At 39.1% G+C, this 16,430-nt stretch overlaps 1 long non-coding RNA gene across 1 annotated transcript in view; it reads right to left on the minus strand.

Annotated features, from left to right (window-relative positions):
* The window catches only part of LOC144306087 (uncharacterized), a 40,491-nt gene that overhangs the window by 9,529 nt on the left and 14,532 nt on the right, over window positions 1–16,430 (minus strand). Inside the window, exons 2-3 of the long non-coding RNA XR_013373116.1 lie at window positions 10,038–10,262; window positions 4,030–4,182 (exon numbers count right to left, since the gene is read on the minus strand). This is a non-coding gene — a long non-coding RNA (uncharacterized LOC144306087). The remainder of the gene's footprint in view (window positions 1–4,029; window positions 4,183–10,037; window positions 10,263–16,430) is intronic.

Raw genomic sequence — 16,430 nt, forward strand, 5'->3', positions numbered from 1 at the left:
TGTCAAGACAAACAGCGTCGTACCCCTCCTATATTTATATATCTATGTGCTTAATATACACATATATGAGATCCATATACATCTATGTGAGGGTATATTCAGTTAATTTCCTCAAGAAACTTGGAATGAGGTCAGGTGTATGAATCAATAAGAATGCAAAATTAAAAGCCTAATAATTTTAAGTGGATAAGAGATGTCCTAATTCGGATGAAAGTAAATCTACCAACGGGAGGATTGGCTATAATTTTGCCTATAATTGTATCACTTTTCTTTAGAGCCTCTTCTTTTTCCCATGTGGACACTTCTCCATGTAACTCCCCCAATGTTCTAATGCTATAAATAGCTGGAATTCTTTAAAGGGAACATGTATAATTTTGGCTATAATTAGACCCTGTATTTTAAGATATTTATTAGAAAACTTTACCTAAATTATGTATATATTTATTTATGTATACAAAAATTTATGTATACATTATATATGTAAATATTTTGTCAGAGTTGGATTTAGTCTAATTTCACATGACCGTATTTTAATTTAACATCATGTTTAAAGACCGATAATCTAAATTAGCAATTAGGAGACTTGGATTTTAATTATAAAATGTTCCAAGAATACAGAATAGCAGGGAAAATAATGAGGGATAGCCATGTATCTCTTACCCAACTTGTGAAATGTTAACCACCATATTTACGACAGAATTAAAAATGAGAAAATAGTATAGACATACATAAATATTTGTGTTCCTCCTCAAATTCATTCCCCTTCTTCCGAGTTCTAAAAGTTGTGCACTATCTCAAAGTCGTATTTATTATTCCTGTGCATGCTTTTGTACTTTTATTGCATATATATGTAGATATAAACAATACAAATATTGTTTTACAAACTAAAAATTTATATAGCTGTTACAGGAATCTTTTGCAAGCTGCTCTTTTTTTACTCATATTTTTGAAATGTATCCATATTGTTACATGTAGTGCCTTTTCATTTATTATTGACTGTTGTATAATATTCCAATGAATGGCTAGTTATGGAACAGTTAACTAATTTATTGCCCTGTTTATGCATCTCAAATGTACCTTTTTTTTTGCACGAAAGAGCAATGATACAAAGAACATTCTTGTAATTTTCTCCATTATGTATGCCTCCTCATGCATTCTTTTTTTAAAATATTTTATTTATTCATGCTCCTCATGCATTCTTAAGTGAAAGTCATTGTTTCACTCAAGATGACTTTCTGTACCCAATTCTCTCCTCGATTCCTGCATCTCCCCTCTTCCCTCATCCTCTCGATGTGGATTATAATAGCTCCATTATTACTAGCCCCAGCCTGCCCTTTATCCCTTTGAGTTCACATGGTTATTAGATCCATAACTCTCTAAACAGTTCCTTTGCAGGAAGGATGGTGACAGATCCAAGAGCTTCATTCCAGGAGGGCTTGCTTTTGTGTGTGTGTGTGCCAGGCATCCAATTTATATCATTTCAGTGTTAATTTCTCTCTCTCTCTCTGTTAAAGATGTCATTTTTTATTTGAGAGAGACAGAGAGAGCATGAATGGGGGGAGGGGCAGAGGGAGAGGGACAAGCAGACTCCCTGCTGAGTGGGAGCTGGATGTGGGGCTCTAGCCTAGGACCCTGAGATCATGACATGAGCCAATGTCAGACACTTAACAGACTCAGCCACCCAGGCACCCTTCAGTGTTAATTTCTTAAAATGGGGGATTCTCGGTTTATGTTGCATACATTCACATTCTAATCTTATATACAGCACAGATCTGGTGTTATAGATTCTCAGGGGAGAGGATTTTCTACCTAGAGGCCATACAAACCAAACTCTTTATATTTCCCAGTGTTGATAGATCTGTTTTTATTCAACCCTTTCACTAAAGGTGTAAGCGGCTAGGACACAAGCACTGTGTCTATGTGCTTAAGTGTACGTGTGTGCGGATGCATGTATGTGGTGTCCAGTAGGGTGAGGGGATGGGGCGTCTCAGTTCCGACTCCAGCTTCCCTCAAGCCAAAGACCTCTTGTTCTGTTCCCCTGTGGTCTTGAAGACCTAAGTCCCTGCATTTGTAGGGATTGAACACTGACAACTCACACAGCGTGAGTCTGGTTTTCAGTTACCTTGTCTTTTTTGGCCTCCAGAGACTTACTTTACTTTGTCGTGGATGTATGTACGCATTTCAAAGTGTATTTGCTATTTCTTGTGCAACGTTTCTAGTTGTTTGGGGGCCATATTTCTGATGGTTGTGTTTGTACCTCAATTTTAGTAACACAGTGCCAAAATTATTCTCCAAATAGTAATACCAATTAGCACTGCCTCTAGTAGTGCCTGTTGCTTCACATCCTCACCAACATCTGGTAATGAAAGAGTGACATTGAACAAAAAGACTCAGTAATAAAGTATTGTCAGATATACATTTTTTAGTCAAATAAGTTAATATAAAGTGGTATCTCACTCCTTTTAATATCGCTTTCCCTGATTATACGTGATATATGATCATCTTTTTATAAATATGTATTAGACATTTTTGTTTCCTCATTAGTGGATTGTTTATTCATATTATCTGTTTCTATTTTCTCCTCATTGAATTTTTGTCTATTTTTCATTTATTTGTGGATTTTAAAAACATATATTCTCATGAAGTAGGCTTCATTTTAATACTTCATTTGTGGAGTTTATTCTTTTTTTCTTAAGATCTTCATCTTTAAATATTTAGGACATGTACTTCTGATCTTTGTTAGAAAAAAAAAATTGACCCTCGTCTTAATTATTAAAATGTGCTGTTAGCTTCAGACTTTATAACTTGTGCTCTTCCCCCCCACAAAGTGATATTCCTTCTGTTCATCTCTTAAAATTATAAGTTTCTATGCATGAATATTTACATAGCTTGATGGCTTTAAGTGTTCAGTAAATGGTGTAATATTGACCCTCATAGACAGACAGTGACTATGATGAATTTTAATCCAAGATTTAGTCTGTACTTTCAGTAATAGCTACACTATACATCAACAGAATGTTCTAAGAAAAATAACAAAGTTAAACAAGAAGATCATGATTGGACTAAAATTTATTATGCTTATTGCTAATAGGTAACAATAGTAGAAATTATCTGTGACATTTGATTTTCTTATTAATTAATAATTAGGACAGCCCGGTTTACTTCTGCTGTCCTATTATTGCAGTAGTTATTAACCAATAATCATCCATATATTCTCAAAAGTCCCCTGGTTCAGAAGATAAAGGATATAGTCAGCCCAGTTATATCCTCAGATGTATGTAATAAATTTCTGCATTGGCTTTGTATAGAAAAATGCTATGTATATTAATGCATGCTCCTTGTTTTCTGTATTAGTAAGAATGATTTATTTTGTTGTAAAATGAGCAAATAATACCTACAAATTACCCGTTTTATATCAGCTAAGAGAAATGTTAAATTCATAGTTTAAGTGCTGTCAGCTGCCAGAGAGAATCTGCTTCTATTGGATGGGCTCTTCCTTTGTATCTTTAAATGTTTTATCTTGAAATTATTATTTATTTAATTATTTTTAAAGATGTTATTTATTTATTCAAGACACACACACACACACACACACAGAGGCAGAGACACAGGCAGAGGGAGAAGCAGGCTCCATGCAGGGAGCCCGATGTGGGACTCGATCCTGCAACCCCGGGATCACGCTTTGAGCTGAAGACAGACACTCAACGACTGAGCCACCCAGGTAGGTGTCCCTTGAAATTATTTTTTAAACTGCCTCAGGTCTCTTTTAAAATGGAAACTGTATTATATCATAACATGGATAGATACTTATGTAGTACAATTAAATAAAAAGATCAGAATATGAAATTGTGTATATAGTCTCATTACTTCTATGTTGGAGGCAATCTGATGTATAGAAAAGAAAGCTAAGAGGCAAAATACCAAAATTTTAATAATAACTGAGATCAGGGGATGTGATTATAGATAATGTTTTTCTACTTTTCTCTATTTTCTAAATGTATTTATTTATGCTAATTATTTTTTATTCACCTGATAGGGGATGCAGAGCCCACTCTCATTTCTAGAAAGCAGTTCTAGAGAAGATGCAGATAAGCTCGCTCAAGGCTGTTGACACATGTAGTCCTGACAGCCACAAGTATGCCTTAGAGAGATTTAGCTCCATCTTAAAAGATTCAGGATGAGCTGAAAACAACAAAAACATAACACTTAGATCCTGTAATAAAAATAGAATTGTAGTAGGTGTTGACTGGAATAGCTCAGATCAATAAGCAAGACATGAGATCATAACCATATTTGTTTTCTCTAATAACTTGCCCTTTGCACTGTCAGTATTAGTATTATATTTTGCCATCTTAGCAACGTATCTTCTTTGAATTATGAAAGGACCGCAGTGTAGGGAAAAGGCTCTCGTTTCTCAGTTTCCTGGAGAAGTATACCATTTTATAAATAATTCAGTAATCATTGCTCTTTTGGAGGTAACATATGTTAACTGTAGGTAAAATATTTGAGCAAATGGTAATTCTTTAAGGACTGCATTTAAAACTCACATCTTTAAAATGGAAAAAGTAGGCCACCGAGAGTACATGGGATTCAGTGGCATCTCTGGACAGTTTCTGCACTGTTTACTTTTCACCTTTGTAGCTACCCTGACAGGTGTGCTGAGACAAGCAAACAATTTATTTAGGATACAGAGCGATGGGTTGTATTCAAAACCCCAAAGGCCTAAAGGACCTTTACCCTGGCAAGAATTGAAATTCACCACCAAGTAGTCAGCAGTTTATGCATTTCCTAAGAGTTTGTGATTCTTAGATCTGGATATGTATTGGAATCACTTGGAAACCTTTGTAAAAATAACAATACCTGGGCCTTGCCCAGACCTATTCTGAGTGAATTTGTCTAAGATGAGGCCTCAGAAGTGGGTATTTTTTTAAATAAATTTATTCTTTATTGGTGTTCAATTTGCCAACATACAGAATAACACCCGGTGCTCATCCTGTCAAGTGCCCCCCTCAGTGCCCGTCACCCATTCACCCCCAGTTGCTCAGATTTCTAATCTGCAGCTGAGATGAAAAATCATTATCCTGTAGCCATGAGCACATTACTCAGTGTGTGCAGGGAAGCTGCTATTAGTATATTCTGATCATAACAATATAGGGGCACCTAGCTGGCTCAGTCGGTAGAGCATGTGACTCTTGATCTTGGGGTTGTCAGTTCAAGCCCCATGTTAGGTGCAGAGATTACTTAAAAATAAAATATATATATTTTAAACCAGTATGTAACACAATCTGCATGCATTAGATCAAGCGGAGCCTTGAACTTGTATGTGCATGTTGGGAAGGTGGTTGTATGTTTGTTCTTCATTTATGTCCACCTTGGATACAACCTCACTTTATTTTCTGGGTAAGAGCTTTATCATATTTATTAGGAAGAAACTGGCAATGTATTATATAGATAATCATTGCTTCTCACATCTCTACAACATATCACCAGTAGAAAAACAAGGCCATTGAATGAGTGAGCCAGGACTTGAAACAGTGCTGCTAGAGCTCTTGGCCTGATGGCTGGCTATGCCAGGTTGCTTTGGTACAGCTGTATTAAGCAGGGCTCCCTCTGTTTCCTCATGTGACTTACTCTATAACAGTTGTGGATGATGCTACCCCTGCCTGGTGTTTGTGAGCCGACAAAGTTGCTCTGCAGAAAGTTCCTGAGGACACATCACCTCCAGCTAAAATAAAGGCAAAGTGATCTTTGTAACAGGAAAGGAGACCGTGTAACTACTGTGCATACAGACTCTTCAGGAATTCCTTGTTGCCTTCATATTCTCCAAGTCCAGGTGTGGCCTTGTCCTTCCTACCTGGCCAGATTTAACATCCGACCATTCCTCCTCTGCCCCCTCCCTTATTCCTTCATACAAGGTTGAACTGGGAAAAATGGTTGCCCACTTCCTAGGCTTGTGAGCATCAAATGAGAAATCCTGAAATGTATTTAGTATGGTGCCCAGAATGTTGTAAGAGCTCAACACAAAACTAAACATACACATGCTGACTCCCTGAAATAAACGACATCACAATAATAGCAAATCTACTCTTGTCATCATGAAGCAGTTGTGTGCTTCTTCCTTCGTATTCCGGTAGCATAATGTACATATATATCTCTATGAAAAGGCTTAGCATGTGTCGCAGTTGACAGTTTGCCAGTTTGTTTAATAGCATAGGACCAGAGGTACATTATTTTAAATATTTTACGAAATTAAGTGCCATCGATTTAAGATTTTCAAGGAGTGATAGTTTTTTATTTGTTTGTTTGTTTTGGTCAGCCATCCGTTTTCTTTAACATGTTCAGACCCTCAAATATTCATTCAACGCATGACCAAATGGTTCACTTTAGAACCAAGAACTGATAAGAACTATGAATGTGGTTCACAAAATGCTGCTAACTGGCTCATAGATGGTTCAAAACTTTGAACCTTAGCCTTCTAAAACCCTTCTCCATAAAATTAATCTCTATCTGTATCTAAAATGACCACAGAAAAGTTTAAACTAGATTGGAAAATAACCGTAATGAGTCTCCCTTAGAACCGTAGTTGAAATTCAGTTGCTAAATCTATTTCATTATAAAAGAATGGATTATCAAGGCACATCTGTTTTAATTTTTCTCTTTTAACAGGGCCAATAGTTTAAGTAGGTCAGTACTGAATGTGGTTGCCAGAGTTTGATATTATAGGTTTTTATCGTGTGGCTGTTAGTATTTCTTTTATGAAAATAAGACATGTTAGAGGATGGTTAGCCATTCACATTGAGTTTTCAAAGTCCAAATAGGAAATCAGAATAAATTATTGTCTTCAGCTGAGCTGGCAGTGATCAAATTGTGAGCATGCATCCAGCCCACTCCTCTGGAGCCTGGTGCTTACATACTGTTCTAGAACATATTCCCAAATCTCCTGGGATTATGTCCTTGGGACCCAATCTGGTGAAAGGCTGGAGCTAAAGAGTTCCTGTTATAAAATTTACTCAGTAAGTATTTCTTGAATTTCTGCCACATACTGCATAATTTGATTGGTTAAGCAAAATCATTAAATCTGGAATTTCTGGCACCATGGCTTAGGAAGAGGTGAGCTCTATGGGACTAAGTGACTTTATGCGGCACTTCTTACATTTCAGCACATGATCACAGCCTACATTATTCACTGAGGGCTTCTCCAGCCTTGCTGCGCCTTCGCATTTTTACATCATTTACTTGTCTTAACTTTCCTACTCCCTTTTTTCCTTCCTTTGTAGTTACTATCTCTATCTTCAATCTTAGGTTCTTAGATTATCAACTGCATGAAGGCAGGAACTATGTATATATTGCTTTCTATTTTTTTTTATTGCTTTCTATTTTATCCATGCTAAGCAGATGTTGCGTGCTAGTGTTATTCAGAATAGGGATATGCTCTGGTTCTAGATTTTCAGTTCTCTACACTGATGGCTTCTTTATGTCCAGACACAGACGTATAGTATAAAATAAAATATAAGAAAGAAGATAGGCCCAGGTCAAAAAGGGAGTTAGTTGATGGTTTACAGTTGACACTCTAGTCAATGATTGGTACATGCTTATGAGGGACTGGGCAAAATGAGAATATTCTGAGAACCTATAGATCAACAGAAATACTGGTCTGAGCTTGTTTGGTTAGAGAAAAAATAACCAGATGAATATGTGGTTGTTTCAGCGGCCTGGCTGGATGTAAACTTGACTCTTTATGAGTGACCAGGCATTAGGTGCCAGGCATCCGGGTGACCACAGTGAAGGATTGAACTATATATTAACAGTAAAATATTTCAGAAGCCAGGATGCTTAGTAAAAGGAAACCATCAATTTTTTAAAATACCAGGTTTAAAACTAAACATACACTTGGATTTCAAATAGAGCACTGACATCTGAATGTATCCTGTTGTATATAATCTAGTTATTGCAGCCTGTTTTCTATCTCTACAGATATAAGATACACCTAGGAGCTAGCAACCGCTTCACGGGAGAGCCTATGACTGAAGAATGTCCTATTTTTAAAATATTTGGTTTGGTAGTTCTTAAATACCAGAAGGTGGGTACTCCAAGGAACCTCCTAACAAGATAAAATTGATTATTGAAGTCTGAAAGGCAACTGGAATGCTAGGAAGGGATATTAGTAGCCTTCATATCAAGACTGGATCTATAGAAGCTCAACTAATTGTTCCCACTGTGGAGTGGGCCAGGCCTCCAGAATTGTGGTCCAGCTCAGGCTGGAGCCCAATCTGCTGATAGAAGATTGGATGGAGGGATCCCTGGGTGGCGCAGTGGTTTGGCGCCTGCCTTTGGCCCAGGGCGCGATCCTGGAGACCCGGGATCGAATCCCACATCGGGCTCCCGGTGCATGGAGCCTGCTTCTCCCTCTGCCTGTCTCTGCCTCTCTCTCTTTCTCTCTCTGTGACTATCATAAATAAATAAAAATTAAAAAAAAAAAAAAAAAAGATTGGATGGATAGATCCATCCAGTCTGCCTACTGAGACAGCCAGGAGAAGAATGACAAGGAAGGGTGATCGACTTCACAGTCTCAGACCAGAGTGCAGAGTTCACACTCAGATACTTTCTCATGAGAGATTTACTATGACAGAAGCAGGGCCAGAGTAAATAACTGCAGATGGGCAGCAGTCAGATTAATAGAACACTGTATAGGCTGCCCTTTAAGGACCCAGGAATGAATTCATTATTCAGGATTCTTTCCTGTAATGATTTTGATTTACTAAAATTTATCTATATTTCCAATATTTCAATAATTTATATTATGTTATATAAGACAAAGAGATAAAGTTATATTTTAATTACAAAATAGTCCATAGACTATGAAGAAACTACACACCCCACTAAACTCCCACTAAACACTCACAATTTTATGCAATGATTATTCATTTCTCAAGCATTAGTCATCTACATTCAAAGGGTTAGCTTCTATAAAGAGAGGCTCATTTTTTTCTTTCTTTCTTTCTTTCTTTCTTTCTTTCTTTCTTTCTTTCTTTCTTTCTCTCTTTCTTTCTTTCTTCTTTCTTTCTTTCCCTCTCTATTTTCTTTTCTTGGAACACTCAAGGTTTTCCCCAGCAATTTAAAATAAAGCGCAAAAATGATCTTGGCCTAACAATTTTGATAAAGGAAAAATGTGCCGATGTTCAACTATATCTTCCAAAGGATATTAGCAGCAAATATTCTTCTGAAGTACACATAAATACATATACAGCACCTTTCATTAAGTCACATGGTATTGACAATAACTTTTAACTTGTGTTTACTCCAAAGTTGAAAAGGGAATCAGAAAAATATTTAATCTATTCAGTTCTTTGTGTCCTGTGCCAAAATCTATCTTGGAATTTCAGTGAGTCAAACTAGTTGAATAAAAAGAAAAGATCAAAGACAACATTTAGAATGTTGGTAAGAAACACATAGAGGAAATTTAAATAATATCAAAAATAAACATGTGGGGATTTTTATATAGGACAGAACCGCATAGGCAGTAACTGCCAAACACTGCCAGAACTGTGTGTCACCAAATATTTAAGTATAAATGAGATCAGAAAGATCCCCATGGGGATGTAGCCTATCTCCGAGCACCCGCAACACTTGTTTCTTCTGCTCCAATGGAGCCGTCAATGATGAACTTTTGTGGTGAACTGTTTGGGATCTATCCTCTTGGCTGAAAATTTAAGTGACCTTGCACCATGCCACCCCTGGCAGAGAGATCTAGCATGCGGATTGTGAGAGCTGTCATTCGTTAACAATGAATAGGTTCGGTCCAGGGACACTATTTTTCTCTGGTGCCCACCGGCAAGTGCTTCTATTTCCTTAGGGATAGCCAACTAGCCACAGTAATCCAGAAGCTATGTGTATCATGCATCCTTATTTGTCAGTATCAGATGATTTCCTAGGAAAATTAAGCATTTGTTTATTTATCTGAATCACCAAATAATATTGCTAACTAGTTTATATTTTTCTTACAGCATTCACTTTATTCTGTTTTGTATTATATTTACCTGTTTACATATATGTTTCTTCGGCTAGATGCTAAATGAATTGAAAGTGAACATCTGAGTAATTCACACTTGTGTTCTCTGTTGGGGCATCATTCTTTCAGCTTTCCCAGGCCCCAGAAATGGTGGCTTCATAGGCTGTTGCTCAGATAGGGTTGCAGAGGCTGCGCTGCAGGGTACCAGCAGGGGCAGTAGACTCGTGTCTGGAGTAGTGGAAGGAGATGTAGCCTGAGGAAAGATGAGAATCATGTGCAAGGCAACGACCCATAAACCTGTCCTATGCATCATCAGATTTAAAGGCAATGAGTGTGAGTCTCCAGTCAAGAGGCTGACGCAAGAGGTCTGGGGTTGAGGATAAGGTCATGAAACAGGATGTGAAATGGGTCAACATTTGTGATTAAGATTGGGAACAAGGCAAAGATGCCAGGGCTCAAAATTATTGCATGTTGAAACAAAGGAGCTGACTGACTGATTTAAAGGTACAGGGTTAGGCCAGCCAGGGATATTTACTTCTTACGTAGGTACATAATGGATTCCTTCTGGATAAACCAAAGTAGTTAATTGTATATTCCACAAAGAGTGATAATAAGGTGACCAAACCCCAACCCTAATAAGCTCTTGACGGAGTGAAGCAAGATAGTTTGATAAACGGGCTTCTCATCAGAAGGAAGGTTTTTTTTTTTTTTTTTTTTTTGGATAATATTCAGCCTAGAAACTTCTCTTATTGTACCCAGAATCAAATTCATAAAAATCTCCCCTGCTGCAGAAAAAAGTATTTGGCAAAGGAAGCTTTTGTAGGAGTATTTTGTGAAACGTATATTGTAGGAGAGCCACATCTTCTGAAATTATCTGTATTTGTGCAATCATATAGTACATTGGACTTTCCAAAGATGGTCTTCACAATTTACCCCAACTCACATTTAGTTTCTACACTGCGAGACTGACAAGTCTTCCGATTGGTAGGGTTCATATTTCCTCCCTTTGAATGGGGAGGGCCTCTGTAACTGCCCTAACTGATGGAGTGCAGCTGAGTGATGCTGTGTGACTTCAGAGGTGGGGGTGGGTCATAAAAGTGCCACAGGTGTTCCGATTGTCCTCTTAAGATGTTCGCTCTCAGCTGGCAGGCAGTATGCTGTAAGGAAGCCAAACAGCCACGTGAAGGACCGTGGGTAGGAGTTCTAGCCCACAGCTACAGCGAAAATCCCATCCATCCTACAGCCGCCACAACTGCGGGACGTGTGAATGAGTAAGCATTCAGATAATTTGATCCCCAGCCCACGCATCCTTCGTTTCTTGCCTTTCCCCAGCTGATGGTCCATTAGGCAGAGATAAGATGTTAGTGACTGCTCACATTTCATATTTATGAGCAAAACAAATGATTATTTTTTTAAACTACTAAATTTGGAGCGGTTTGTTAATTAGCAATAGACAACTGGAACAAGTCACAAACAGAAACAATTCTAGATTGTGTTGTAGAAATACCACTTTGATGAGGACGAGTCAAGGCTATTCTCATGAACTTGGTTTCATTTTTTTTATTTTTTTAATTTTTAAATTTTTTTTCATGTGTTTTATGCTCTTACCAAGGCAGCAGATTTATCACGAGTGTAATACTTTTTCACATGCGATGTTTGTTTCAAAATAAGAAAAAAATATTAGCAACAGTATATGCTCACAATGTAAAATTTATTTTACAGATGACTACTGTAATATTCTTTTTGCTTTCTAAATATTTCTGATATTTTTGATTTCTAAATATCATTGAACGAGTTGGGTTGCTGATATACAAACAATCTTAGGCGGAATTTTTTTATAATACTTTCCATGGATAGTGACAAAAGGCTGTCCCTGGCCACTAGTTTTTTGTTTTTTGTTTTTGTTTTTTTTCCAGAAATACAGTTTGGTAATGTAGAGATGTCAGAACAAACGATTATTGGAAGTGACAGTTTATAATTCAATGCAGCACTAATTTGAGTATTTTAAAAACTTAATTATTCATTCAAAGGAAATCTCCAGTTTCCTGTGAATGTCTTCCACAGCAAGAACAGTGAACATTTCCATTGTAACATCTTGGGTTAAAAAAAAAAAGAAAAGAAGCATCTAACATTTATGTTTTAATTGAGTTAAATGCCTAAGCCTTCAGTGATATTGCATGTAATATGCCAGGGAAAATAAAAATATCCTCAGATAAAAGAAGTGCTAATAAGGCCTGCTTTAAACATTCCTGAAATAACTAGGTATTGTGCATTTGAGCAATTATTCTTTAAAAATCTAAAAGAGGGGATCCCTGGGTGGCGCAGTGGTTTAGCGCCTGCCTTTGGCCCAGGGCGCGATCCTGGAGACCCGGGATCGAATCCCACGTCAGGCTCCCGGTGCATGGAGCCTGCTTCTCCCTCTGCCTGTGTCTCTGCTTCTCTCTCTCTCTCTCTCTCTCTCTGTGACTATCATAAATAAATAAAAAAATTTAAAAAAAAATCTAAAAGATTATCCATTCCAATGACTAAAATGGCAACTGAAGATGACCACAGGCTTCCAAAAAGAGGCACAATATGATCAACAAGGCACTTGAGAAAGATGATTAATAAATAGCGTTTTCTGTGTAAAACAGGGGCTGTGGTTCTCAAGAAAGTGATTGGAGGGGATGAACGCAGGACAGGGACAAACTTGTTCCTGGAGAATCAGAAACATTTTTCTCATATCCTCCCTTAACTTCCCAACTTCCACTAAACCAGTAGAGTAGTGGGGGAATGCTGGGACCTTGAGGTTTGGGTCAGGTTGTGGGAAGAGAAATTGAAGGACAGAACAAAGCAATACGGATTATAAAAAAGGACTTCGCAGGATGGAATTTTTATTTGGATATAATAACTCCAATGAGAATTTAATTAAGGGCTTGAGGGAGATTGAGATACAGAGAATATGGGATATAAGAGTGAGAGAGGAAGAAAAACTACGTTGGGCTACTTATTTTAAAAAAAACTTTTTCTATCCAAGCAATGAATTGTTTAGGCTTCGAGAATCGATTTTGTGGAGAAGTCGATATTTTTATATTTCAGTGTAACCTGGTTCATCTCCATCTACTAGGAAGCTCAGTATAATTTCCATACAGATTTTTTTACTTTGACTTAGGCTTTTTAATGTGACAAAATGAGTCATTTTCCATTGAAATGTGAAAATGTTGGTTTAGAGCATGAAAAATAATATTTTAAGGGCTGCTAATTTATTCTCGGTAATGTTCTTTTTACATTAGTTAAGTACATCAGGTTTTTTTTTTTCTTAAAAATAGAAATGCTATATTAACTTCTAAAAAAATCCTCTGAACTACTTTTGATAGACATATATTTCTTAAGAATGTGGCTGTGGCATACATTATGATTCGCTATCAGACCTCGTTTGCTATCCTTGCTGCCTTTGACCTTCTCAGTTTTTCTAGGTTTATATCCTCCCCACCCATACGTGGTCTGGCTCATGCCCTTATCTTCCTGTTTTCCTCCTTAATCAGTCCCTGCGCGCCCCATAATCCATGACAGCTGACCAATAACCCCACTATGGTTATTATGGGAAAATGCCGTAGGTAGTATTGCAAAGACCGGTTTCCTGCGTATTTTTGTCTGGGGTGTCTCTTCCATTAACTCCATTAACTGCAATTTTTGTTAATGGGTCTGGTTGCAACCCAGGTGAGGTTCATCACCAGCCTTTGCAGCCTGGCCGGAGGCTATGGAAGGCTCTGCAATAATTAATATGGGAGCTTTACATGGTCGGCCTGGGTCCGTCTTACAGCCTCGAGTGTTTTAAAACCCAACATTCAGAGCAGGTGCGGGGTGGCCGGGCTCTGTGTCACTCTGCTACCAGTCAGGGCTTCAGGGGCAAGGGAGTCTATCCCCCAAAGAAGGGCTGAGTCTCTAAATGTCAACACACTGTCATTTTTTGAAAGAACCCTTTCTTTTGTGTGCAAAAGGTCTTCCTCTGACCCACTCGGTGCGTTCTCCTTAGCATTAAAAAATAAACAGAAGCGACATGTCCTTAAAATAGCTGCTGCCCTGGAGTCACCGGGCACCCCTGCGGCTCTGAATGAATGAACTGGCGGGCGTCGCCGCGCGGTGGGGATCAGCGCCGCTGAGCTTAGGGCACCAGGGCCGCCCGGGCTGCCCCAGGCAGCACCCCGCAGGCCTGCACACGGCTGCTGTGCCCCCCTTGCCCCCGGGCATGGAAACCTTCCCTGGGAGGGACCCAGGAACCTCGGGCCGGGGCATCGGCCGCTTAGAGCCCTCGCTCCCCTAGTGGCCTGCTGGGTCTGGGAGGAGGGGGGCGGGGGGATGTATGGAGAAGACGCGTTGCTTCCCCTGGAGAAACGAGCGAAGGCTCATCACGCCTGGGTGGGATTGTGGGCGTTCGTGAGCGCCGCGCTGAGGGCCACGCGGGGCTGCGCTGCTCTGGCTTACGAGCTGCGAGGCTGGTTTCCCAACTGCCTGTTTGACTGGCTGGGACCGGGACTGCGGCTCCTCTGCCCCCTCCCCTCCTCCCCTCCCCTCACACCTGCCCCCTCCCCTCCCCTCACACCTGCCCCCCTCCCCTACCTTCACACCTGCCCCCTCCCCTCCCCTCGCACCTGCCCCCCTCCCCTACCTTCACAGCTGCCCCCATCCCGACCTCACACCTGCCCCCTCCCCTACCTTCACACCTGCCCCCTCCCCTCCCCTCGCACCTGCCCCCTCCCCTCACACCTGCCCCCCTCCCCTACCTTCACACCTGCCCCCTCCCCTCCAGCCTGTCTCTCCTGGAGACTAGGAGCCCGTCCGCTGGTCTGCGTCGGGACCAGGCGCCCCCCGTCCGGGGGGCAGAGCCTCTCTCCTTGCAGGGCCCGCCTGGCCTCGCGGGTGATGCTCCTTGCTTGTGGATGGCCAGCTTCTCCCTGTACTCCCATGCTGGCTTTTCTTTTTTCTGCCTTCAGCCCAGGTCATGGTCTCAGGTTCCTGGGGTCGAGCCCTGCACTGGGATCCCTGCTCAGCAGGGAGTCCACTTCCTCTCTCTCTCTGTGCTTGCATTCTCTCTCTCTCTCTCTCTCTCTCTCTCTCAGATCTTTCCAATAAGTAAATAAAATCTTAAAAAAAAAAAAAAAAAGGGATTGCTTCTGACCTGGGCAGGAGTAAGGACGAAGACTGTTGTCATTGGTATCCTGAGCTATAGGGTCAAGAATTATTCCTGTTTTGTTCAGGAAGTTTTGTGTCACCTCATAAAAACCCTAATGCTGTGTGGTCAAGGCCCCATCCTTAGGTCTTCATCTCAACGTAATGACCTCCTGAAAGGCCCCCTCTCCAAATGTAGGCACGCAGGGGGTTGGCCTTAACATATGCATTTGGTGGAGGCCCAAGTAGTCACTCCATAACACATTCATTGTGCTTGGCGTTTATTTTTATTTATTTATTTATTTATTTATTTATTTATTTATTTATTTATTTATTTATTTATTTTTGCTTGGTGTTTGTAGTTAACTTCCATGCATGCATATAAATACGTGTATGTACGTATATGTACTTTATCAAAGCTTTATAAGCTCTTATAAATGCGTCTTACACATTTTTATACTTTGTCCCTTGTTGGTACTGACTTCTTGTTTTCTGATTGACAAAATACTTTCAGATGTGAGCCTTTCACATGCTAATTTTCATATTCGCTTTCTAGTATACATTATTTAATTTAAAAAAATCCCCCCTTCCAAGGCTGCTTTAAAATTCTAGATGATTCTTTAGTTAAAAAAAAAAAAAAAAAAAAAAGTTGGAAAAATCTCTGGCTTCTCTCAACTTGAAGGTTTGGAAATGTCAAGAATTTTTTTTTTTTTTTACAAAGATCTATTTTTGTTCTGAGATAAAGAATGAAAGAATGTCTTACATCAATTAAGGTTTTCTTTCTTTCCTTATAATTTTGAGTTTTAGTGACCTTGATAGAAAAATACTTCTCTGTATGATATTTTTGTTGTAATATGCTAGGTCACATGCTTACCTTTGATTTTCCAATAACCCCTTGTAATCTTTGAATATAGTAATACTTTAGATGTATTCTAAACTGGAAGACTGAAAAATAGTGAATGAAATCCATCATACAGCTTTTCTGTTGGTGCTCAGTGGACACAGCACATTTATTCGTTCTTTATGTCATTGGGCAAAGAAGACTCCTCCGAATTATTTTGCAAATGCTTCCTGTTTCTTTTCCAGTAAACACACATTTTACTTCCTAATGTTCATGTAACATCTAGATTGTCAGAAAGCAGTTTATCTTGACTTCACATGAGTTTTTCTTACTTTAAGTATATTTCATATAAAGATTTTTACTTTGAAAAGACTCATCATCGTTCACATTACACTGGATATTTCATGTAAAGACACTGTCTGCAAATTCTGA

The sequence above is a fragment of the Canis aureus genome, chromosome 36, assembly GCF_053574225.1.
Source record: "Canis aureus isolate CA01 chromosome 36, VMU_Caureus_v.1.0, whole genome shotgun sequence".
NCBI lineage: Eukaryota > Metazoa > Chordata > Mammalia > Carnivora > Canidae > Canis > Canis aureus.